The following is a 25489-nucleotide window of genomic DNA, read 5'->3' on the forward strand; positions in this document are numbered from 1 at the left end:
GAATAGTGGTGCTATGAACACTGGGGTGCATGTAACTTTTTGAATTATAGTTTTGTCTGGCTATATGCCCAGGAGTAGGATTGCTGGATCATATGGCAACTCTATTTTTAGTTTTTTGAGGAACCTCCATACTGTTTTCCATAGTGGCTGTACAAACTTAACAGTTCCACCAACAGTGTAGGATAGTTCCCTTTTGTCCACACCCTCTCTGACATTTATGGTTTGTAGTCTTTTGGTGGCCATTCTGACCAGTGTAAGGTGATACCTCACTGCAGTTTTGAATGTATGTCTCTAATAATTAACACTGTTGAGCAAATTTTCATGTGCCTATGGCCATTTGTATGCAAAGAACCAGCTTTTTATTTCACTTATTTTCTCTACTGTTTTCTTTTTTCCAATCAATTTCTGCTTTTTATTTTTTCTTCTTATTGTTTGCTTTGGGCTTATTTTGCTCTTTTTTTTAAACAACTGATTATCAATTTATTTAAAATGTTGATTTAAGCATCGGCAATGGTGACTTCAACCTCGACTCCTGGCTCAATACTGATGGAAATGATCTGCTTAACAATCTCAGAAGGACTGTTCAGGTCAATGAGTCACTTGTGGATCCTCATTTAGAACCTTCATGACAAGGAGTTTTCCTGGTAGTTATTCTCAGAGTCTTGGTAGGCATCCGAACCAGTCCTTTCACTTTGAGATTCTTTTCCTTCTCGCCTCTGATCAGGTCATCACATACCTTCTCCAAAGACTTCGTGTTGCAGTTGGTGAGGGTGATTCTAATCCGGTGAATCGCTACCTCTGGCTCCAGGGAAGTCTTTCTGCTAGGCTATGACTGCAGTGCAGCTTCCTGACTGACTTGTTCCTGGGCGAGAGCAAACAGCGGTGAGTCAGGCACAGAAGCGGGAGTCCCCGGGCTCCACTGTAGTGGTGACCGCATCTTCCTCAAAGAGCTGCTTTTTTTCTTTTTAATACACAAAATAATTTTGTGAAAGAAGCTATAGTAATCAAGACTGTGGTATTGGTGGAGAGGTAGATACATAGATCAATGGAAAATAGTGGACAACACAGAAATAAATCTACATAAATATGCCTAATTTTTAACAAAGTAGCAAAAGGAATCCAATGTAGTCATTTTCAATAAATGGTGCTGAAGAAATTGAAAATCTACTGGCAAAAAAACCCCCTCCATTTATATATTTTTTCTAGAAAAAGAGCAGGAGAAAAGCTTTGGGACCTGGGACTAGGCAAAAAGTCAAGTCCTTGGGCTTGACACCAAAAGCACAAACCATAAAAGGAAATCCATAAAGCAAAAATTGATACATTAGACCTTATAAAAAATTTAAAATTTTGTTCTGTAAAACTCCCTGTGCAGCAGATGAAAAGAGAGAAAAATATTTACAAACTACGTATCTGACAAAGAGCTAGTATCTAGAATATAAAAAGAATTCTCAAACATCAACAATAAAAAAGCAAACAATCAAATTAGAAAATGGGCAAAAGACATTAACACTTTACTGAAGGAGATTCTGTAGCAAGTAAGTACATGAAACGATATTCAACATCATATGGCATTAGAGAAATGCAAATTAAAACCACAATGAGGTATCACTATATACCTAACAGAATGACTAAAATAAAAAACAGTGAGAGCACTAAATATTAGTGAGGATGCAGAGAAACTGAATCACTCATACATTGTTGGTGAGGCTGTTAAATGGTACAGTCAATCTAGAAAATAATTTGGAATTTCCTTTTAAAACTGAAAAACTGGGGAGTTCCCTGGTCATCTAGTGGTTAGAACCCCAGGCTTTCACTGCTGTGGCCCAGGTTCAATCACTTGTCAGGGAACTGAGATTCCTGCAAGCCATGTGGTGCAGCCGAAAAAATAAATAAATAAATAAAAACTGAAAAATGGGATTACCTTATGATTAGCAATTGTGTCTTAGGCATATATCCCAAAGAAACAAAAATGTATTTTCACACAGAAACTTGCACACAAATATTTGTAGCAGTTTTATTTGTATTTATTGTCCAAACCAGAAACTACTCAGATGTCCTTCTGAGGGTGAATGGTTAAAAAACTTTGACACATTCATACCATGGAATACGACTCAGCAATAAAAAGGAATTAATTACTGATATACACAAAAACTTGGATGAATACTAAGGAAAATGATGCTGAATGAAGAAAGCCAATATTAAATATATACATACATACATATATATATATATATATATATATAAAACATGTATATATATATATATTTTATATATATATATGGCATAATTATAGAAATGGAGAAGAGAGTAGTGGTAGCCAAGGGTTAGAGATGGCAATTAGGGTATGTGTGTGTAGGGCTATAAAGAATTATCATGAGGGAGTGTTGAAGTGATGGTATAAGTTGAGTATCCTGAGGTTACACATGTGATCAAATTACTTAGAGCTATACACAAACACATTCTAAGGAGTGCATATATAACTGGTGAAATCTGAATACATTCTGTGGTTTGTACCACTGTCAATTTTCTGGTTTTGATATTGTACTATAACTCTGTTATTTTTGGAAGAAGCTGGGTAAAGGCCACATGGAACCTCTGTGTAAATTTCTTTGAAACTTCTAGTGAATTTATAGATATTTCAAAAAAAAAAGTTTTTATTTTTATTTTTTAAAAGGCATCAGGGCTTCCCTGGTGGCACAGTGGTTGAGTCCGCCTGCCGATGCAGGGGACACGGGCTCGCGAACTGGTCAGGGAAGATCCCACGTGCCGCAGAGCGGCTGGGCCTGTGAACCACGGCCGCTGGGCCTTTGCGTCCGGAGCCTGTGCTCCGCAACGGAAGAGGCCACAACAGTGAGAGGCCCGCGTACCGCAAAAAAAAAAAAAAAAAAAAAAAAAGGCATCAGATAAGTCTGCTTCTTGGACACACTGATTGAAACAATCCTAATCAAAGTTTAAAAATTGGACAATTTAGAGAAATCTCACTGCTTGTGTTTTTCAGAATCTTAGATCTTAGAGAGCCAATATACTACATCAGTCATTCTCAAAATGTATCTTTTACATACATCAGCATCACCTAGGAACTTGGTAGAAATGCAAATTCTCATTCCCCACCTCAGACTTAACAAATTAGAAACTCAACACTGGGTCCCAGCAATTCGATTTTAAAAGGCCCACCAAGGGATGCTGATTCACACTCAAGTTTGAAAACCACCATTCCAATGGGTGCTCCATAAATGCCACTGATAATGATGTTATGGGGCTTACCCTGGTGGTGCAGTGGTTCAGAATCCGCCTGCCAATGCAGGGGACATGGGTTCGAGCCCTGGTCCGGGAAGATCCCACAGGCCACGGAGCAACTAAGCCCGTGCACCACAACTACTGAGCCTGAGCTCTAGAGCCCATGTACCACAACTACTGAAGCCTGCGTGCCTAGAGCTCGTGCTCCACAGCAAGAGAAGCCACTGCAATGAGAAGCCCGTGCACTGCAACGAAGACCCAAAGCAGCCAAAAATAAATAAATAAACTTATTTAAAAAAATAATGATGATATATTTTATATTTGAATCACATTTTTTCCTAGTGGAGACCCTCTGTCAAAACCACACTCCAGGCCACCGCTTTCCCAAGCTGCCTGTGACTCCCTCCGATACATTCTCCATATATGTTTTCAACAGGGAAATCTTTCAAAAACCACCATCCTAGGTCACTAAAACACACAAGCTTCTACTAAAGATGTAATTTCCCATAAAAGCCAAACTGTAAAGGGAACATTTGTTCCCATTAGACTTGGCTTAATGAGCACTCTTGGAACTACCTAAAGCCTTTATCCTCCACCCAGAAGTGATGCTACGAGAAGTGAAATTACATATAAATCAGTAGTGCCTTAAGCAATTTACAAAAGAGTCCCCAAATGTAAGTTACATAAGTATAAATAATAATATTAATATCTCCCTCATCTTGTCTTTATCTCTAGGACTAGAAGGATCAAAGCCACCTGATAAGTGCAGCTTCAAAGATCTCTCCCATTCCAGGTCTGGGAATGGGCACGCTGCAACAGGCCTCTCCATCCTCAGTTTCCACACTTCATAACCAGTAAAGGCTCCAAATCACCTAAAGTGGTTGTTAGAGCCTTTCTGCATATGATACCTTTTTTTATAAAATTAATGGCACTCATTCCAATAATGCCTTCAGCAGAGAAAACCCCCTTTTCAGTGCAATGTATCCCATTGTTGTTTGATTTTCCTCCATCACTAGAAGTGCCCTAGTTGTATACTTTAATGAATAAAATTGATTTCCAACAAATTTTGCTTTGAGTAGCTTTTATGTATTAAGACAGACCTAGAAATAATTGGAGACTCTGGGAGAGGTGACAAGGATTGGGAAGCAGGGAGCTAGTGGTAAAGCAGAGTTGGTAATCCTATCTCAAAATTTGGTTGGATTCCTTATGCAGTGACAGGGATGGGGGAGAATCTGAGGCCTGAGGGTAGGGTTACCCATGTGATAGGCTATATTGGCTCTGGAATTGTTGACCAGGTCAGAGGCTAAATGACTACAAAAGTGTGACTCAAGGTTCGACCAGCAGGGAGATGGACCCCACCACCCCAGGGAGTATCCAGCTGAGCAGCATGTGGCACTGGACCAGTGCCAGTCAGCATCACTGAAGTGGGTCCAGATGCTCATGGATAGGACTCCTGGACCAAGAGGAGGTCAGGTAGAGCTAGACAGGCCCCTGCTCTGAGTTGGGGGGAGGTGAGAAGCAAGTGAGAAGCAAGCCCCCAAATGTGCTGCAGCCCACAGTGGAGATGGTAGGATGAAAGAGGACTTTGACTCTGCACCTATCCACCACTCAAACCTCTATCAGGATGGCACAGCATTCTCAAAAACTTTAGCTCAGGGAGGTTTTAGTACCTTGTCCCTGTCCTGACTAATGGGGAGGGACTCACTGATGAACACTTCTGGGAAGAAGGAGGAATAAGGGATGCACAAAGGTGGTTTAGGAACTTCTGGCTTCCATAGATTATCCTGGAACCTCGAATGGGGCATTTAGAAGGCTCAGTTTGGAGCAAAAAGACAGCAGCAAGGGGGGTAAGGCATGGAATGACATCAACACTATTAAAAGCACTGCATCCCATCATTTTATTTTTTATTTATTTTATTTATTTATTTATTTTTTTGCTGTACGAGAGCCTCTCACTGTTGTGGCCTCTCCCGTTGCGGAGCACAGGCTCTGGACGCGCAGGCTCAGCAGCCATGGCTCACGGGCCCAGCCACTCCGCGGCATGTGGGATCTTCCCGGACCGGGGCATGAACCTGTGCCCGCTGCATCGGCAGGCGGACTCTCAACAACTGCGCCATCAGGGAAGCCCCATCCCATCATTTTAAATCAGCAGTTCTCAACTCTGGCTGCACATTGGAATCACCTAAAGGAGCATTTAAAATTCCTAGTGCCTGAGTCTCGCTCCACACAATTACTTCAGAATGAGGGAGGGGGCCTAGCCATTGGTAACTTTTAAAGCTCCCTTGGGATTCTGATGTGGAGCCATTGTTCTGTTCTAGACCTTCACTACTTTTAAGTGTGATCCCCCAAACCACAGCACTGGTACCCTCTGGGAACCTGATAGAGATGCCAGGCCCCACCCCAGACCTGCTGAAGAGAATCTGCATTTGGACGAGATCCCCTAGGCACACTGCAGCTTGAGAAGCACTGTTCTTAGTGAACATTGAGAGCAGTGGGTCTCACCCCTGGGTGCCCATTAGAATTACCTGGGAGGTACATTTATCCTGTCAGGGAAGAAGAAATTTTCCTCTACCCTTCTAGGTTCTTCTGGCTGGTCTAAGAATTAAGTTGACATGGGACAGATCAACAGGAGAAAATCAAATAAAAGTTTGACAACACTTTACATGGGAGAGATCCAGGAGAACTGAGTAACTCACCAAAATGGCCAAAACCCTCACCTTAAATACCAACCCAGCCCTACTAAACACTGACTTAGCAACTAAGTACAGTTAAGTAGGAGGACGGAAAGGGGAAGATGGTCCAGCACCTGCAGCCATGCTGGGGTGAATTGGTCACCTGAGGACCAAGTTACCTGGGCAACCAACTCCTCACCCTCAGAGGCACAGAGCTGGGGGCAGCAGAAGCCTGCAGAAGTGAAGCTGCTGAGGTTGAAGGCTTACCCTTCCATCCCCACTAGTGGCTCACAGTTGGCCTGGAAGCTGGACTTTTCAAACAAACCCCCAGGAGACGTCAATTCTCCTCAGACCTCACATAATGTAGAAAGGTCTAAGCAGCCTCACACCCCTGCGAGGTCCTTATAAACAATCGTCCTTATAAAACATAATTCTCAACTTTTAGGTTGTGTATTTTTTTTCAGTCAACAATTTTGGCAACCACAAAGGGACCCAGAGCAGATCTCCCTCCTTTGCCTGAACTCTACGAGGATCTGGAGCCTGGTACAAACAGAGGTCTCTTGGTCCTGTCTACCTCCTCGGAGAGTCCAGGCATATTTGGGTGAGTCTGTCCTGGTTCATGGATCTCCCATTATTGGTTGATAATCTTAAATTTTAATCAGTGGTGTTAAACTCTCTGGAGGAGTAGGCTGTCCTTGAAACTTAGTTTTAAGAAGAAGTACCTGGGTTATCCTCTGTGAAAGACACTGAGAAAGATTTTGCTCAGTTTAGACATGGTGGTTTTATCCTCAGGTGAAAGACTGGGAAGACTTTGGTCATTTGAAAGATCACTGAATAAGTTGGACTGGGTAATTAGGGGGAAGACTGACCCATCTTTTTTCCTTGATTTGGCTACCTTAATAGAGTTTGCTGAAATAAAACTGAAATCCTATGAGAGCTTTCAGCTCTGAAGAAGGGAACATCTCCTCTCAACCAACAATTGCTTCCTCAGGTAATTGAGAAACTCGCAAAAGTGGTGGAAGCAAGTCCTCATACCATGCAGCAGTCCCTATAGGGAAACCCATTCATTTTAATTAAAGCTTGCTCTACCAGGGACATGAATAAGAACTGGACATTCCATGATCTGAGCACCCATGGTGGACTTATAATAACAGAGGAAGAACCCAAGACACATAGAGGAGCTGAAATGACTCTGGGGTAAAATGTAGAGCAGTTAAGCTCACAAGCAGCACATTGGCCCATCACATTATTCTCACAAGTGATTTTGATTTTATTTCAACAAACCAACCTCAGAATGGGGAACAAGCCTTTCAAAACAAAAGAAAAAGGGACAACATATTGCCAGCCTCCAATACCCCGGCCAAGTTTATGCACATACAAAACTTACAAGTACTTGCTTAATTGGGAACTAAAGAAAATTTTGCCCTGAAAATGACTAAAATGGGGCTATTTTATAGTGTACACAGTTAAGTTAGAAAAAACTGCCTTGATAAAACATCTTTTCAGAATTCTGACCTTAAAGAAACAAAGCCCTTCTAGGGGGAACTTGCATTTCTCTTCCTGTGTCTTTGACATGTAAATGTTCCACCTGATCTTTGGAGTTGTGTGTGTGTGTGCATGCGCCTGTGTGTATTTTGAGAATTTGGTCTCTGCCATGAAAAAGGTACACATATGGTATACGTTTGGCAGCCAACTGAATAGACTGGGATTCTGAGTAGTCTTTTGTGTGACTGTACCAACTCTCAGGGGCTTTTTGCCATCTTAACCTTCATTGTGTCAGCCTGTACAACAAAGGCCTTTACTTGCTTAAAGTATTTTTTGGAGTAAACTTTCTGGATCTTGTTTAGGCAGCATCCTTCACACTCTCTTGTGGGGAACCCTCTTGTGTCTCATTGGTTTCAGTCACTATTAAGATATATCTCATTAATGGCCAGATGATGGATCCTTTAAACTGAAAAAACTCTAAATTGGTAAATTTCTATAGACCTCTCATTATAAACAGCTATTTTATTGGTACCTGTGAGGAAAATTAATCAAATTATATTAAATTTATATATGTATAAAATGGTTAACTTAAGAACTCCCTTAGTTTAAAACAAGCAAGAAAAACCAGTTTGGGAAGCCTTATTTGTGTTCTCCTCTTCTCCTCAGCAGATCTTACAGATGCTAATAAAAACATTAGAATAATTAATGTTAATTAGGTTGATTAACAGGAAAATAAGGGAAAAAAACCGAAGGGAAAGTCTAGACACTTTTTCCCAACAAGGTAGAAATTTTAAAGGGACTTATTTCAAATGGATAAAAAATCTTTAGATGGTTATTTTTAAATGGGATAAATAAAACAGATGTTAATGGGATTAAATCAAAGGTTTGATACAACACTACCTAAGGTTGGATGGGCCAAAAGGACCCTCCTATTGACCCCCAACAATTAAGGGCTCCAAACAAGTCTTCTTTATTTACCCCAGTTATATATATATATATTTAAAAGGCTGGGAGAAAATTACAGAGATACCTGATCAACAATTACTTGGGGCAATATTTAGGCCAATCAATCAAGTTAAATGATTGACAAAAGGGCCAGAGTACCTTGGCTCAACCCCTCCAGAACGTTTTATACAAAAATAGATTAAAAGTTCAGGATAAAAAGAAAGGCTTCTAGGACTCCTTGTAAGACCAACACTTGTTGATTGGATCTGAATGGAAACTAACATTAAAAGTATAAAAGTTGATAAATTTGAGATGAAAATTTATAAAAATTGGTATATTTAGATGGGCTTTATATAACATAGGTGATGCTCCAAGGACAATGGTGCTTCAAGGACAATGGACGTCCCTGCCTGAAAAAGTTTCATCGTTACACCCCCTACTGGACTCTTAATCACCCTCCCCACCATGTTGCTAAGGTTACAAAATTCCTGAGCCCACCTGGGCCACGCCTGTAAGAACTCATCAATAGCACATGTTCAGGCTCAACTCTCCCAGACTACAAGGAAGTCGGCCTGTTGTTCTGGCAGTGACCTTTCCCTCTAATAAATTCTATCTTCTTTACATTCTGCCTTATGTCTGGAAATTATTTTCCAACCTGTGTTCGGACCACGACAAGATTGTTACATCACTTTTGCTTAATTATATTGTGGGATAAACATGTTTCACTGGAGAATGCTTCCCCTGCTTGGTATTATAAAAGAGGGCATATGAATCTTCCCCTAGGGAAATATTAATTAAACATACTAAAGAAAACCAATAGGGTTACCTGAGCCCATATAAGATAAAGTAAAGCCGAGAGCTAATATTAGGGGGCTAATAATAATAGAGATTTTGCTCTGGGTCTAACGTGTATACTCAGAAAGAGAGCCTTTGTTGAATGCCTTATACAAGTTTTTGAAGGCATGATAAATTAAACCCACTCTAAAGCTCTAAAACACAGAGCTCTGAAATTTCAGTTTAGTTGGAAATCTTCTCACTGTTATAGAAAAACAAATTAAAGAAAATACATTTGGGTAAATCAATCTTTTAATATCATTTATGTGACAGACCAGTTCTCTGGGGAATTAAAAGCAATTGTCTTTGACTTGCAAATCTCTACAAATCAGAAATGTAAATACAGCCCACAGTGACCTGAGACTGAACCTAATTAGCTCAATCAGGTAGAACCTGAAACCAAGGGGGAAAAAGGGAAAAGGTGGCCTTTTAAACTCAAACCAGTAGAAAGGCTCCCTCAACCAAAATCTAATGCATATCCTCCTTAAGGGTTTATCAAGGACAAATACAAATCTTAAGTCTTTTCCACAAACAGTAGTCTTAGTCATCTGAGCAAGCAAATTTAATTTATTCCAACTGTTATTTATAAAATAGTAAGTTTATATTGTAATACCTGATTCATAACTAAGTTTTTATTTTTTATTTTTTAAATTTATTTACATATGTATTTATTTTTTAGCCATGACACATAGCTTGCAGGATCTTAGTTCCCCAACCAGGGACGGAACCCCGGCCCCTGGCAGTGTAAGAGCAGAGTCCTAACCATTGGACCACCAGGGAATTCCCCATTAAAAAGTTTTTAAAGTGAAGCTATGAGATCTCTAGTTTTATCTATTTATATGGCTGTGTGTACATTATATGTGATGTCTGTACCTCTGGAAAATATTATCAAAATTAAATGTATAAAAGAGCTCTATTTAATTGACTTAAAAGTAAGCACTTACAAACTAAACACTTCTAAGTATGAAAGAACCTGGCCAGAATAAATTTCAGGTTCACCTGATCTAGGAAATACTCAATATTAAATTAACATCTGGTATGCTAGCTTAAGCTAGTTTAAGCTTATTGGTTTAATCAATATAGACATGTTTTAGTTTTATTGCACCTAGGTTTCCTGAATGTCAATACGTTCATGATATTTCTGTTACAGAGTTTGTCAATAACAACAACAAAATTAGCTTGGTTTGGTAATATTTTCATAGGTTATAAAATAAATGTAAATGAGATAAGAATTTTCAGGAGAACTCTTTAGGAATACTTGTGCTTTGGGTATGTCTGTCTAATCTAGTTTCTCCAGATTTTGGTAAAGAGTTTTGCTAAATGATGGGAATTCACTGAATATCTAGGTCACTTCAACTAAGATAAGATACTGGAAACTTAATTGCTAAACAGGTCTAAATTTACCTACTTTTGTCTCCTTACAAGAGGGAAACTAAAGGTATTTGGGTTTATTAGACATGTATATTGTACCTCATTGAGGAAGGAAATTATGTTATATGTTTCAGAGGTTATGGGATGCTCCAATCAGAAAATGCTGGTATGACAAACGTTTACAATTACTTGCTGCTTGTTGGTTTTTGCTAGAGATTAAGATTTTTAAGGGTTAAAATTTGTAGTATGTAATTAAAGCTACTAAAGATAATAAAGGGAACATTTCCATATACAAAGAAGTAGGATGTGTGTTTTCAGCAAAAGAAGGTATGGAAATATATTTTGTTAAGGGGAAAGAATAAGTCTGTCCTAAAGCTGGTTATTTCTGGATAAAAATAATAAGGGACAAACTAATATGGATACAAAAAGTTGTGGAAGGTTTGCAGAAAGGGAGCCCTGTAAAAGAAGTTTTGTACATAGTCAGGCTGGAATTAGACTAAATTTAATTAGGTAAATGGGCTTTGTTATTAAAAGTAGGCTGGCACAAGACTGGACTTGGTTCCTATCTCTGTTAAGAGAACAAAGTTTTCTTGGAATACTGCTTTTGGTAACAGATTGTGTGAGTTCCTTTGCCTTTCAGTGATCTGTACTTAGTTTTCTGTTTCTTAAATCTTTTGTCACTTTGGTTAAGTGAATAAGTATTGTTCCACAGTGATCTACGATCCTATCTGATCAAGTGTTTTGAGGCCTTTTTAATATTTTTGACAAACTTCTCAAATATCAAATTCTAACAAGTTGGGCTTCCCTGGTGGCACAGTGGTTGAGAGTACACCTGCCGATGCAGGGGACACGAGTTCGTGCCCCGGTCCAGGAAGATCCCACATGCCGCACAGCGGCTGGGCCCATGAGCCATGGCCACTGAGCCTGCGCGTCCGGAGCCTGTGCTCCACAGCAGGAGAGGCCGCAACAGTGAGAGGCCCGCGTACCGCAAAAAAAAAAAAAAAAAAAAAAAAAAATTCTAACAAGTTATTTTGACCTCTAGCTAACTCTGAGATGCTTCAAAGGAACCCTGAGACATCTCAGAGAGGAATATTAAATTAATATTATTTGGTTTATTTGGTATGTTAAATTACCTAAGAAGCATTGTCAAATGATTGGAGATGAACGTTTGGTTATATTGTATGGATAAATGTCATTAATACAGATATTCTAAAATTTACATGGAATTCTTAAAAATCTGATATGCTCTGGAATAATGTTATCAGTCACAATTCTAGTTATTATCTTAAAATGTATGTCCAAGAAATATCCAAGTTTCTTGTCAATTGCACTGTGATCAGATCTTTCACCATGTCATCTTTTGTTGTTTATACACAGTCACTGTTTTACTCTGATACTCATAACATGAAGATATCAAAGAAAATTCATAAAAAGAACTTTTCTTTTTTTTTTTTTTTTTTTTGCGGTATGCGGGCCCCTCACTGTTGCGGCCTCTCCCGTTGCGGAGCACAGGCTCCGGATGCGCAGGCTCAGTGACCATGGCTCACGGGCCCAGCCGCTCTGTGGCATGTGGGATCCTCCTGGACCGGGGCACGAACCCGCGTCCCCTGCATCGGCAGGCGGACTCCCAACCACTGCGCCACCAGGGAAGCCCAGAACTTTTTTTTTTACAAATATAAGTTCTGATAACTTTTAGATCATACCACTAAACTGGGTAAAAAATTTACAAAACTCTAATGGAAAACCCGAAGATTTCATCCAGATCAGGAATTAATTACATGGTACTGAATAAACTGATAAATATGATTTATAATTTTATGACTTTTTCTGAAATATACTGACTTTTTAAAATAAGATTATTTATTTGTTTATTTATTTATTTTTGGCTGCATTGGGTCTTCATTGCTGCACATGGGCTTTCTTTAGTTGTGGCGAGTGGGAGCTGCTCTTCGTTGCAGTGCGCTGGCTTCTCATGGTGGTGGCTTCTCTTGTTGCGGATCATGGGCTCTAGGCATGCAGGCTTTGGTAGTTGTGGCACTCGGGCTCAGTAGTTGTGCACACGGGCTTAGTTGCTCCGCAGCATGTGGGATCTTCCCGGACCAGGGCTCAAACCCATGTCCCCTGCAATGGCAGGCAGATTCTTAACCAACGCACCACCAGGGAAGTCCTGAAATATACTGGCTTTTAATCTTTGTTTTCCAGAAAAACCTTTCCTCTTATGCTGTGACCCACAAAAGTTGGTAAGTATACCTTTGTAAACAAAGATAAAACATGTATCTTTTTCTCTCTACCTGATCATTCCAGAATTTGGCTTCTCCAGCTGGCTCCCCTGCAGACTTGATGGTTTACTGCAACCAGATTACAACTAGTTATACTAATTATTGATTTAATTTGTTCTCTTTGTTTCCAAATTGGTTATTCTTTGTGTCTCTCTCTGCTGCACTATGACTTTATTACTTATCCTGTCTAGTTTATAAGATTGCCTTTTGCATTACCCAATGTGTAACCAGGACTCCAGCAAAATTAATGATGGCTAAAAGTCTTGAGACTATTGATTATATATAAAAAGCTCCACATAAAGTAATTGTCATAGTACAAATCTAGATATGGGTAGAAGCAACAAGGCAAAGCATTTCCTGGATCATAATAGACTAGTAAGATAGAAGAGCCAAAGAATTTTAGATTATCAACAGGTCCTGATCCAAAAAAGATCAGCACATTGAATGGCATATCAGCAGAGTATTTGCCTGATCTAGGAATGAGCCGTCTTAGCGCTGTGGGACAAAATTTGTCATAAAAAGCCTCCCAAACATTTGTTGAATTTACTACCAAGGGGAGACACTGTGGATGAAAAATGTTACCTGCCATGTCAGCAAACAAAGAATGGTCATCAAGCCATCAGCCACTATAGCCATTATTGACAGTGAGCTCTAAGGGACCTCAGAATGGAGAAAAGGAGGTTGCCTGCTGCCAATCCCTCAGCCACTGCAGCCACCCCTGCACCTTGAGGGGATTCAGAATGGAGAGAAGCAGGATATTAGCCCTAGATAGCTAAGATGCGTATCAAAGGAATGATTTCAATGAACCCAGACTCTTGCATCTTTCCATACATAGAAAAGCACTAAATTCATTAACTTGAGATGTCTGGTTTTCTTTAACTAACAGTAATCTTTTGATGTTCTACCTGTTTTTTTTTTTTTTTTGCAAAACTTCTATATATCCTTGCTCTTCCTTTACCTCTTTGGCGCAGTCCTTTAGAGTGATCTGAGAAGCTGTTTTCTGGGTTTAGTCTTCAGAAAATCTGCCAAATAAAATATAATTCTCAACTTTTAGGTTGTGCATTTTTTTCAGACACAGCCCGACCATCCCTTTCCCATAAGACTTAGATAAGAATCACAGATGCTACCCCCACCTTGGCCAGACACAGACCTTCCAGATTCCCATTCTTTGCCTCATAAGTGATTGGCTGAACTTCTTGCCCCCAATCATCAATAGGAACAAAATGCTTGTTAACCAAACTTTGCTTAAGATCATCTCCTTTCCTCAGGTCCCTGAACTTTGGCCCACCCTCAACCTGAACCAGCATACAGCCCCTCTTGAGAATATCCTGGCCTCAGGGTAAAATATCCTCTGATACACTGTCTGATCTTTTCACTCCCCTTTATCCCATGTTCCTACCCCTGTTCTTTCTATTCTTCTCCCTATAGAAGATAAAACCCTCTTTGCATAACCATTGAGACACACAGATTTTATGGTCAGAGTGTTTTCCCTCTGCCTCACTCCCTTTCCCTTTCAATAGTACCTTCTTTTCCCTTCAATAATTCTTTCAAATAAAGTCTCTTTGTATAGAGAGCAGACGCGAGAAATCAATTGACAGGGGAAATGGAGAAGCTAGGGGGTAGCTATTTGGACAAGTCACCCTAGGGACAGCATGAGGAAGCTGTGTCTGGGGAGGGTGAGAGGGTGAAAGATGGGAAGCAGGGTCCTAAGGACTAGCTGGGGATGATAACCTTTTGCCCAGGGTCAGCTGCAAAGAACAGGACTGAGGATCCAGGGGGTTGTGAGAGTGAGGGGGTCTGCTACCCCAGACTCAGGCCTGGATGCCATTTAAAATGCTCCCACCCCTTCTTCCCTGCTCTTCACTCCCCTAGCATGGGACACTGATGTGAATGGGCCCAACATTCGCCAAAGAATGGAGACTGTAGACTGCCTCCTACCTGCTCCCACCACTGCAAACTTTCCTCTAGTAATTAACACCTCACTCTCCTATACCCTAGATTTCTCTCCCATAGACCAGCTCCTTCCTCGCACTCAAACATCTCCCTCATCTTAAACAGTTTCCTCTTTGACTCCCAGTCCAGAGGCTGCCCTATTTCTCCACAAATAACCAAATTTATTTAAATGAGTTGTCTTCATCACTTCATTCCCTCACCTCCGAGCCAAGCCTCCCACAGAGAAAGCTGCCAGCAGACCTCACGGTTCCACAACATCTCCCTGTAGCCACATTTGCAGGCTTGTCTGACTTGACCCAACAGAGTTCCCCAGACTTGACCCTCCTCCCTGAAGCTTCTCCAGTGAGTTCATTAGTGCCACACGTTTGTTACTCCTATCTGTCTGGTTTCTCCTGAAACTTTGCTGTTTTCCCTTCTTTGCCTGGGCCTTGTTTGTGGTCTCTCTTTTCTTTTCTCCCCTAGCTATACTCTCTCCCAGGGTTCCAAGTATTACTTACATGCTGATGACCACTGGACTTAAATTTCCAGCCCGGCACAATCCCCTGAGTTCTAAACACATCCTCCCAGCTGCCTACCCAGCCTCTCACCCTCAGAAAATGGCACCTCAATTCACATGGGAGTTGGTCATCAGGCTTGCCTTTCCCTCACTCCCCACTCCCAAATCATCAGCAAGACTCATGGCTACTTCTTCTGAAATCTGCTTCTTCTCCTCATGCCCACTGCCACCACTCTAGTCTAGTCCAGGCTGTGGGCATCTCTCCCTGGACTTCTATGAGCCTCTCAGCTTCCATTCACCTTCTCCAAACTGGTCACCCTGCCCCGCTTAACTGCCATAGTGATCAGGTCCCTTTCCTGCTGAAAACTTTGATGGATTTTCACTGAGCTTCAGTGATAACCCTAAGTCCTAAACATGACCTACAAGGCCCAGCATCCTATGCTGTGTGTCCCCTTCTCCCCCTTCCCTTGCTCACTGTGCCCCAGCCATTTCCTGAACTCACAGAATTCTTTTCTACCTTAGGACTTTCCTCATGCTCTTCTTACTGTTTTGGAGCACATGCCTTCCCATTTTCTGCTTGGTTAATGCCAACTTACGTCTAAGTCACATCCATATATACTCAAGAAGGCCGTTCTGTCCTCCCCAGAGTACACCTGTCCTTATGATCTCTTGTCACACCTGAGCTTCTCCTTCCCAGTACTTACTATGTGTGGATTCTGGCTACTTATTTCTATAAATAGTTGTTTAATATCTATTTCCTCCATTTAACTCTAAACTAGGGAAGTGATCCTGTCTGTTTTCAACACGACTATAACTCCTAGTTCTTAGTATAGCACTAGACACAGAATAGGGGTTCAATAAATGGTTCTTGAATGTACACTAAGTATTTTACAATAATAAATAGACACACACCACAAGGACATGGAGTGCCCATCCCCCCAACTGCTGTGAGTGTTGACTGCCAATGTCACACAGCTGCCCCATTCCTTTGGAGAACTACCCTCAGCTGAGGAGGGCTGCCTCATGGCAACCCTCAACCCCACTGATTACAGGCTTGCTCCCTTGCCTCAAGGTAAGGTGAGCAGAATAAGGAAGGGAAAACCAACACTTTGTGATGCCATTCATGCTCTATAGCTCCCCATGGGATCAGGCTGAAGCTAGACATCACCTGATGTAGGTCTTTCCTTAGCACCTTCTCTATCCTGCTCACCTAGCCAGGATTTCTTGAGAGCTCCTCCTTAATAAACCACTGAACAGGAATCTCGGTCTCAAGCTCTGCTTCTAGAAAACCCAATCTAAAACACCTATAATGTGGAGGATAATATGTGGAGTCAGGGATGAGAAGGAAAAATGAAATGAAGAGAAGTGAAATGAAAGGAAAGAGAGACCTTGTATGAACTAGTGCATGCCCCAAGAATTGAGGTGGATAAATCAACTCTCTGCATCTTTGGTCCCTCCTCCAAATTATTGAATGAGTGGAGAGAGGAGAGAAGGGGAGAAGAGGAGAGCCCTGCTTCTTCCCCCACTTCTCCCTTATATTCTCCATTCATCCCCTGTCCTTTCACCCCACGCTAACATCACACACACCCCTCCCCTACTGCTCTGCAGGTGATGCAAATGCACACTCTCCAATCCCTTTGGGTTTCTCTTTTAGTGCCCCTGGGAGGTAATAATGTGTTCAGTGAGGCCAGAAGGGATCTGGTGGGCCCCAATTCTTTAATGGAATCTGAGCCCCTCCTAAAGGAAGAGAAATGGACATTAGGTTCATATGAGGCAGGAGACAGATGGGCCCCCAGGGCAAACTGTTGAGTTTGTTTCTTGTGGACGACACTCTGTGACGAGATGGGAATAACGGGACAATTGAGAGAGGATGCAGGGCCCTGCCCAGATAGAAGATAAGAGACCACATATTCCTCATTCTTGAAGTCAGGAGACCTCCCCAACTACACATGCGCAGAAAAGCTCTTGGAGGTCAAAAGGGGAGTGATGCCAACTAATGCTCACTTACCCATAGGCCTCTTCGGTAGAATCCATCTTGGCTAAGAGATGCATGCTCACACATGGGAAAATCCTGAGATATACCAAATATGGACTCTGAACCAGACAAATCAAAATGATGGGTCAAAGAAAACATGGAAGAACTGCCCCATAAAAGTGATTCAAACTGCTATGAGGGCGCAACTCTCTCTCTGAGTCCACCTGTGTGTCTATCTATACGTACTCTTTTTTTCTCTTAATAAATACTTTACTTGTTTCACTGCTTTCTCTCTTTGGGGGAAATTCTTTTCTGCAAAGCCATAGGGCCAGGGCCTTGTCGCTGACCACTGGTCTAGTGGCTAGGATTCGTTGCTCTCACAACCCCAAACTGACCTCAATCACTGGCCGGGAACTGAAACCCTGCTTCAAGCCACTGCAGGCTGAGGCCACCCGAGATCACATAAGCCTTCTTTGCCCTGGAACCACCTAGTATGCCCTGTGTGTCCTATAACACAATCTTTTGTTAATCACTACCTAGGGCACTGGGTAAAGCAGTGTTTCAAATCCTGGTCCCCTGGGTTAATGGCATTTAAGAGACATAAATATGTTGCCATGGTGACACTGTAGCAGATTAAATTATAAATCCTCCTGGAGCAAATCTGCTTTAACAAGGTTAGACTCTGCATGAGGAGAGCAGAGGAAGTTCCATGCCCTCTCAGGACAAGGTTGGGGCCAGTGGATCTGAGAGGTGGTAGGGAAGTGGAAGAGCCACTACTCCTATCTCAGGCCAACATTTCTTGGTTCTCTGGGCTTCCTGAGTCAATCTTGCCTCTAGAAATGGAGTGTCTAACCCAAACCTTGTCACTGAAAGATATCTTGTGTCATTCTTTTTTTTTTTAACATCTTTATTAGAGTATAATTGCTTTAAAAACGTGTGTTAGTTTCTGCTTTATAACAAAGTGAATCAGTTATACATATACATATGATCCCATATCTATTCCCTCTTGTGTCTCCCTCCCTCCCACCCACGCTATCCCACCCCTCTAGGTGGTCACAAAGCACCGAGCTGATCTCCCTGTGCCATGCGGCTGCTTCCATCTAGCTATCTATTTTACGTTTGGTAGTGTATATATGTCCGTGCCACTCTCTCACTTTGTCACAGCTTACCCTTCCCCTACCCATACCCTCAGGTCTATTCTCTAGTAGGTCTGTGTCATTATTCCCGTCTTACCCCTAGGTTCTTCATGACCTTTTTTTTTCCCCTTAGATTCCATATATGTGTGTTAACATATGGTATTTGTTTTTCTCTTTCTGACTTACTTCACTCTGTATCACAGACTCTAGGTCCATCCACCTCACTACAAATAACTGAATTTCGTTTATTTTTATGGCTGAGTAATATTCCATTGTATATATGTACCACATCTTCTTTATCCACTCATCCGATGATGGACACTTTGGTTGCTTCCATCTCCTGGCTATTGTAAATAGAGCTGCAATGAACATTTTGGTACATATCTCTTTTTGAATTATGGTTTTCTCAGGGTATATGCCCAGTAGTGGGATTGCTGGGTCGTATGGTAGTTCTATTTGTAGTTTTTTAAGGAAACTGCATAATGTTCTCCATAGTGGCTGTGTCAATTTACATTCCCACCAGCAATGCAAGAGCATTCCCTTTTCTCCACAACCTTTCCAGCATTTATTGTTTCTAGATTTTTTGATGATGGCCATTCTGACCGGTGTGAGATGATATCTCATTGTAGTTTTGATTTGCATTTCTCTAATGATTAATGATGTTGAGCATTCTTTCATGAGTTTGTTGGCAGTCTGTATATCTTCTTTGGAAAATTTCTATTTAGGTCTTCTGCCCATTTTTGGATTAGGTTGTTTTTTTTTTGTTGTTGTTATTGAGCTGCATGTTCTGCTTATAAATTTTGGAGATTAATCCTTTGTCAGTTGTTCATTTGCAAATATTTTCTTCCACTCTGAGGGTTGTCCTTTGGTCTTTTTTATGGTTTCCTTTGCTGTGCAAAAGCTTTGACGTTTCATTAGGTCCCATTTGTTTATTTTTGTTTTTATTTCCATTTCTCTAGGAGGTGGGTCAAAAAGGATCTTGCTGTGATTTATGTCATAGAGTGTTCTGCCTATGTTTTCCTCTAAGAGTTTGATAGTTTCTGGCCTTACATTTAGGTCTTTAATCCATTTTGAGTTTATTTTTGTGTATCATGTTAGGGAGTGATCTAATCTCATACTTTTACATGTCCCTGTCCAGTTTTCTCAGCACCACTTATTGAAGAGGCTGTCTTTTCTCTTCTGTATATTCTTGCCTCCTTTATCAAAGATACGGTGACCATATGTGTGTGGGTTTATCTCTGGGCTTTCTATCCTGTTCCATTGATCTATCTTTCTGTTTTTGTGCCAGTACCATACTGTCTTCATTACTGTAGCTTTGTAGTATAGTCTGAAGTCAGGGAGCCTGATTCCTCCAGCTCCATTTTTCGTTCTCAAGATTGTTTTGGCTATACGGGGTCTTTTGTGTTTCATACAAATTGTGAAATTTTTTATTCTAGTTCTGTGAAAAACTCTGGTAGTAATCTAATAGAGATTGAATTGAATCTGTAGATTGCTTTGGGTAGTACTGTAATTTTCACAATGTTGATTCTTCCAGTCCAAGAACATGGTATATCTCTCCATCTATTTGTATCATCTTTAATTTCTTTCATCAGTGTCTTCTAATTTTCTGCATACAGATCTTTTGTCTCCTTAGGTAAGTTTACTCCTAGATATTTTGTTCTTTTTGTTGCATTGGTAAATGGGAGAGTTTTCTTGATTTCACTTTCAGATTTTTCATCATTAGTGTATAGGGATGCCAGAGATTTCTGTGCATTAATTTTGTATCCTGCTACTTTACCAAGTTCAGTGATTAGCGCCGGTAGTTTTCTGGTAGCATCTTTGGGATTCTCTATGTATTGTATCATGTCATCTGCAAACAGTGACAGCTTTACTTCTTCTTTTCTGATTTGGATTCTTTTTATTTGTTTTTCCTCTCTGACTACTGTGGCTAAAACTTCCAAAACTATGTTAAATAAGAATGGTGAGAGTGGGCAACCTTGTCTTGTTCCTGACCTTAGTGGAAATGGTTTCAGTTTTTCACCATTGAGGATGATGTTGGCGGTGGGTTTGTCATATATGGCCTTTATTATGTTGAGGAAATTTCCCTCTATGCCTACTTTCTGCAGGGTTTTTATCATAAATGGGTGTTGAATTTTGTCGAAAGCATTCTCTGCATCTATTGAGATAATCATACAGTTTTTCTCCTTCAGTTTTTAACATGGTGTATCACATTGATTGATTTCCGTATATTGAAGAATCCTTGCAGTCCAGGAATAAACCCCACTTGATCATGGTGTATGATCCTTTTAATGTGCTGTTGGATTCTGTTTGCTAGCATTATTTTGAGAATTTTTGCATCTATGTTCATCAGTAATATTTGCTCTGTAGTTTTCTTTTTTGTGACATCTTTGTCTGGTTTTGGTATCAGGGTAATGGTGGCCTCATTGAATGAGCTGGGGAGTGTTCCTCCCTCTGCTATATTTTGGAAGGGTTTGAGAAGGATAGTGTTAGCTCTTCCCTAAATGTTTGATACAATTCGTCTGTGAAGCCATCTGGTCCTGGGCTTTTTTTTGTTGGAAGATTTTTAATCACAGTTTCAATTTCAGTGCTTGTGATTGGTCTGTTCATATTTTCTATTTCTTCCTGATTCAGTCTTGGGAGGTTGTGCATTTCTAAGAATTTGTCCATTTTATTGGCATTGAGTTGCTTGTAGTAATCTCTCATGATCTTCTGTATTTCTACACTGTCAGTTGTTACTTCTCATTTTTCATTTGTAATTCTATTTTTTTATTAGTTTCTGCTTTATAACAAAGTGAATCAGTCATACATATACATCTGTTCCCATATCCCTTCCCTCATGCATCTCCCTCCCTCCCACCCTCCCCATCCCACCCCTCCAGGCGGTCACAAAGCACCAAGCTGATCTCCCTGTGCTCTGCGGCTGCTTCCCACTATCTATCTACCTTACGTTTGGTAGTGTATATATGTCCATGCCGCTCTTTCGCTTTGTCACAGCTTACCCTTCCCCCTCCCCATATCTTCAAGTCCATTCTCAAGTAGGTCTGTGTCTTTATTCCCGTTTTACCCCTAGGTTCTTCATGACATTTTTTTTAATTCCATATATATGTGTTAGCATACGGTATTTGTCTTTCTCTTTCTGACTTATTTCACTCTGTATGACAGACTCTAGGTCCATCCACCTCATTACAAATAGCTCAATTTCATTTCTTTTTATGGCTGAGTAATATTCTATTGTATATATGTGCCACATCTTCTTTATCCGTTCATCCAATGATGGACACTTAGGTTGTTTCCATCTCCGGGCTATTGTAAATAGGGCTGCTATGAATATTTTGGTACATGACTCTTTTTGAATTATGGTATTCTCAGGATATATGCCCAGTAGTGGGATTGCTGGGTCATATGGTAGTTCTATTTGTAGTTTTTTAAGGAACCTCCATACCGTTCTCCATAGTGGCTGTACCAATTCACATTCCCACCAGCAGTGTAAGAGTGTTCCCTTTTCTCCACACCCTCTCTAGCATTTATTGTTTCTAGATTTTTTGATGATGGCCATTCTGACTGGTGTGAGATGATATCTCATTGTAGTTTTGATTTGCATTTCTCTAATGAGTAAAGATGTTGAGCATCCTTTCATGTGTTTGTTGGCAATCTATATATCTTCTGTGGAGAAATGTCTATTTAGGTCTTCTGCCCATTTTTGGATTGGGTTGTTTGTTTTTTTGCTATTGAGCTGCATGAGCTGCTTATAAATTTTGGAGATTAATCCTTTGTCAGTTGCTTCATTTGCAAATATTTTCTCCCATTCTGAGGGTTGTTTTTTGGTCTTGTTCATGGTTTCCTTTGCTGTGCAAAAGCTTTTAAGTTTCATTAGGTCCCATGTGTTTATTTTTGTCTTTATTTCCATTTCTCTAGGAGGTGGGTCAAAAAGGATCTTGCTGTGATTTATGTCATAGAGTGTTCTGCCTACGTTTTCCTCTAAGAGTTTGATAGTGTCTGGCCTTACATTTAGATCTTTAATCCATTTAGAGCTAATTTTTGTGTATGGTGTTAGGGAATGATCTAATCTCAAACTTTTACATGTCCCTGTCCAGTTTTCCCAGCACCACTTATTGAAGAGGCTGTCCTTTCTCCACTGTACATTCCTGCCCCCTTTATCAAAGATAAGTTGGCCATATGTGCGAGGTTTTATCTCTGGGCTTTCTATCCTGATCCACTTATCTATCTTTCTGTTTTTATGCCAGTACCACACTGTCTTAATTACTGTAGCTTTGGAGTATAGTCTGAAGTCAGGGAGCCTGATTCCTCTAGCTCCATTTTTCATTCTCAAGATTGCTTTGGCTATTCGGGGTCTTTTGTTTTTCCAAACAAATTTTGAAATTTTTTGCTCTAGTTCTGTGAAAAATGCCTGTGGTAGTTTGATAAGGATTGCATTGAATCTGTAGATTGCTTTGGGTAGTAGAGTCATTTTCACAATGTTGATTCTTCCAATCCAAGAACATGGTACATCTCTCCATCTATTTGTATCATCTTTAATTTCTTTCATCAGTGGCTTTTAATTTTCTGCATACAGGTCTTTTGTCTCCTTAGGTAGGTTTATTCCTAGATATTTTATTCTTTTTGTTGCAATGGTAAATGGGAGTGTTTTCTTGATTTCATTTTCAGATTTTTCATCATTAGTGAACAGGAATGCCAGAGATCTCTGTACATTAATTTTGTATCCTGCTACTTTACCAAATTCATTGATTAGCTCTAGTAGTTTTCTGGTGACATCTTTAGGATTCTCTATGTATACTATCATGTCATCTGCAAACAGTGACAGCTTTACTTCTTCTTTTCCAATTTGGATTCCTTTTATTTCCTTTTCTTCTCTGATTGCTGTGGCTAAAACTTCCAAAACTATGTTGAATAAGAGTGGTGAGAGTGGGCAACCTTGTCTTGTTCCTCATCTTAGTGGAAATGGTTTCAGTTTTTCACCATTGAGGACAATGTTGGCTGTGGGTTTGTCATATATGGCCTTTATTATGTTGAGGAAAGTTCCCTCTATGCCTACTTTCTGCAGGGTTTTTATCATAAATGGGTGTTGAATTTTGTCGAAAGCTTTCTCTGCATCTATTGAGATGATCATATGGTTTTTCTCCTTCAACTTGTTAATATGGTGTATCACATTGATTGATTTGCGTATATTGAAGAATCCTTGCATTCCTGGAATAAACCCCACTTGATCATGGTGTATGATCCTTTTAATGTGCTGTTGGATTCTGTTTGCTAGTATTTTGTTGAGGATTTTTGCATCTATGTTCATCAGTGATATTGGCCTGTAGTTTTCTTTCTTTGTGACATCCTTGCCTGGTTTTGGTATCAAGGTGATGGTGGCCTCATAGAATGAGTTTGGGAGTGTCCCTTCCTCTGATATTGTTTGGAAGAGTTTGAGAAGGATAGGTGTTAGCTCTTCCCTAAATGTTTGATAGAATTCGCCTGTGAAGCCATCTGGTCCTGGGCTTTTGTTTGATGGAAGATTTTTAATCACAGTTTCAATTTCAGTGCTTGTGATTGGTCTATTCATATTTTCTATTTCTTCCTGAGTCAGTCTTGGCAGGTTGTGCATTTCTAAGAATTTGTCCATTTCTTCCAGGTTGGCCATTTTATTGGCATAGAGTTGCTTATAGTAATCTCTCATGATCTTTTGTATTTCTGCAGTGTCAGTTGTTACTTCTCCTTTTTCATTTCTAATTCTATTGATTTGAGTTTTCTCCCTTCTTTTCTTGATGAGTCTGGCTAATGGTTTGTCAATTTTGTTTATCTTCTCAAAGAACCAGCTTTTAGTTTGGTTGATCTTTGTTATCGTTTCCTTCATTTCTTTTTCATTTATTTCTGATCTGATCTTTATGATTTCCTTCCTTCTGCTAACTTTAGGGTTTTTTGTTCTTCTTTCTCTAATTTCTTTAGGTGCAAGGTTAGGTTGTTTATTTGAGATATTTCCTGTTTCTTAAGGTAGGATTGTATTGCTATAAACTTCCCTCTTAGAACTGCTTTTGCTGCATCCCATAAGATTTGGGTCGTCGTGACTCCATTTTCATTTGTTTCTAGGTATTTTTTTATTTCTTCAGTGCTCACTTCATTATTAAGTAGTGTATTGTTTAGCCTCCATGTATTTGTATTTTTTACAGATCTTTTCCTGTAGTTGATATCTAGTCTCATAGTGTTGTGGTCAGAGAAGATACCTGATAAAATTTCAATTTTCTTCAATTTACCAAGGCTTGATTTGTGACCCAATGTATGACCTATCCTGGAGAATGTTCCATGAACACTTGAGAAAAATGTGTATTCTGTTGTTTTTGGATGGAATGTCCTGTAAATATGAATTAAGTCCATCTTGTTTAATGTATCATTTAAAGTTTGTTTGTCCTTATTTATTTTCTTTTTTTTATTTATTTACCTCTTTATTGGAGTATAATTGCTTTACAGTGGGGTGTTCGTTTCTGTTTTATAACAAAGTGAATCAGTTATACATATACATATTTTCCCATATCTCTTCCCTCTTGTATCTCCCTCCCTCCCACCCTCCCTATCTCACCCCTCCAGGTGGTCACAAAGCACCGAGCTGATCTCCCTGTGCCATGCGGCTGCTTCCCACTAGCTATCTACCTTACGTTTGGTAGTGTATATACGTCCATGCCTCTCTCTCGCTTTGTCACAGCTTCCCCTTCCCCCTCCCCATATCCTCAAGTCCATTCTCTAGTAGGTCTGTGTCTTTATTCCCGTCTTACCCCTAGGTTCTTCACGACTTTTTTTCCCTTAAATTCCATATATATGTGTTAGCATACGGTTTTTGTCTTTCTCTTTCTGACTTACTTCACTCTGTATGACAGACTCTAGGTCTATCCACCTCATTACAAATAGGTCAATTTCGTTTCTTTTTATGGCTAATATTCCATTGTATATGTGTGCCACATCTTCTTTATCCATTCATCCGATGATGGACACTTAGGTTGTTTCCATCTCCAGGCTGTTGTAAATAGAGCTGCAATGAATATTTTGGTACATGTCTCTTTTTTTTTTTTTTTTTTGCGGTATGTGGGCCTCTCACTGTTGTGGCCTCTCCC

General features: G+C 40.2%; 1 pseudogene; it reads right to left on the bottom strand.

The window, feature by feature from the left end:
- Positions 1-497: 497 nt before the first annotated feature.
- On the bottom strand, positions 498-5251 carry LOC132476550 (small ribosomal subunit protein uS10-like; annotated as a pseudogene).
- Between the last annotated feature and the right edge of the window lie 20238 nt (positions 5252-25489).

This window comes from Mesoplodon densirostris, chromosome 16 (assembly GCF_025265405.1).
Source record: "Mesoplodon densirostris isolate mMesDen1 chromosome 16, mMesDen1 primary haplotype, whole genome shotgun sequence".
Lineage (NCBI taxonomy): Eukaryota > Metazoa > Chordata > Mammalia > Artiodactyla > Ziphiidae > Mesoplodon > Mesoplodon densirostris.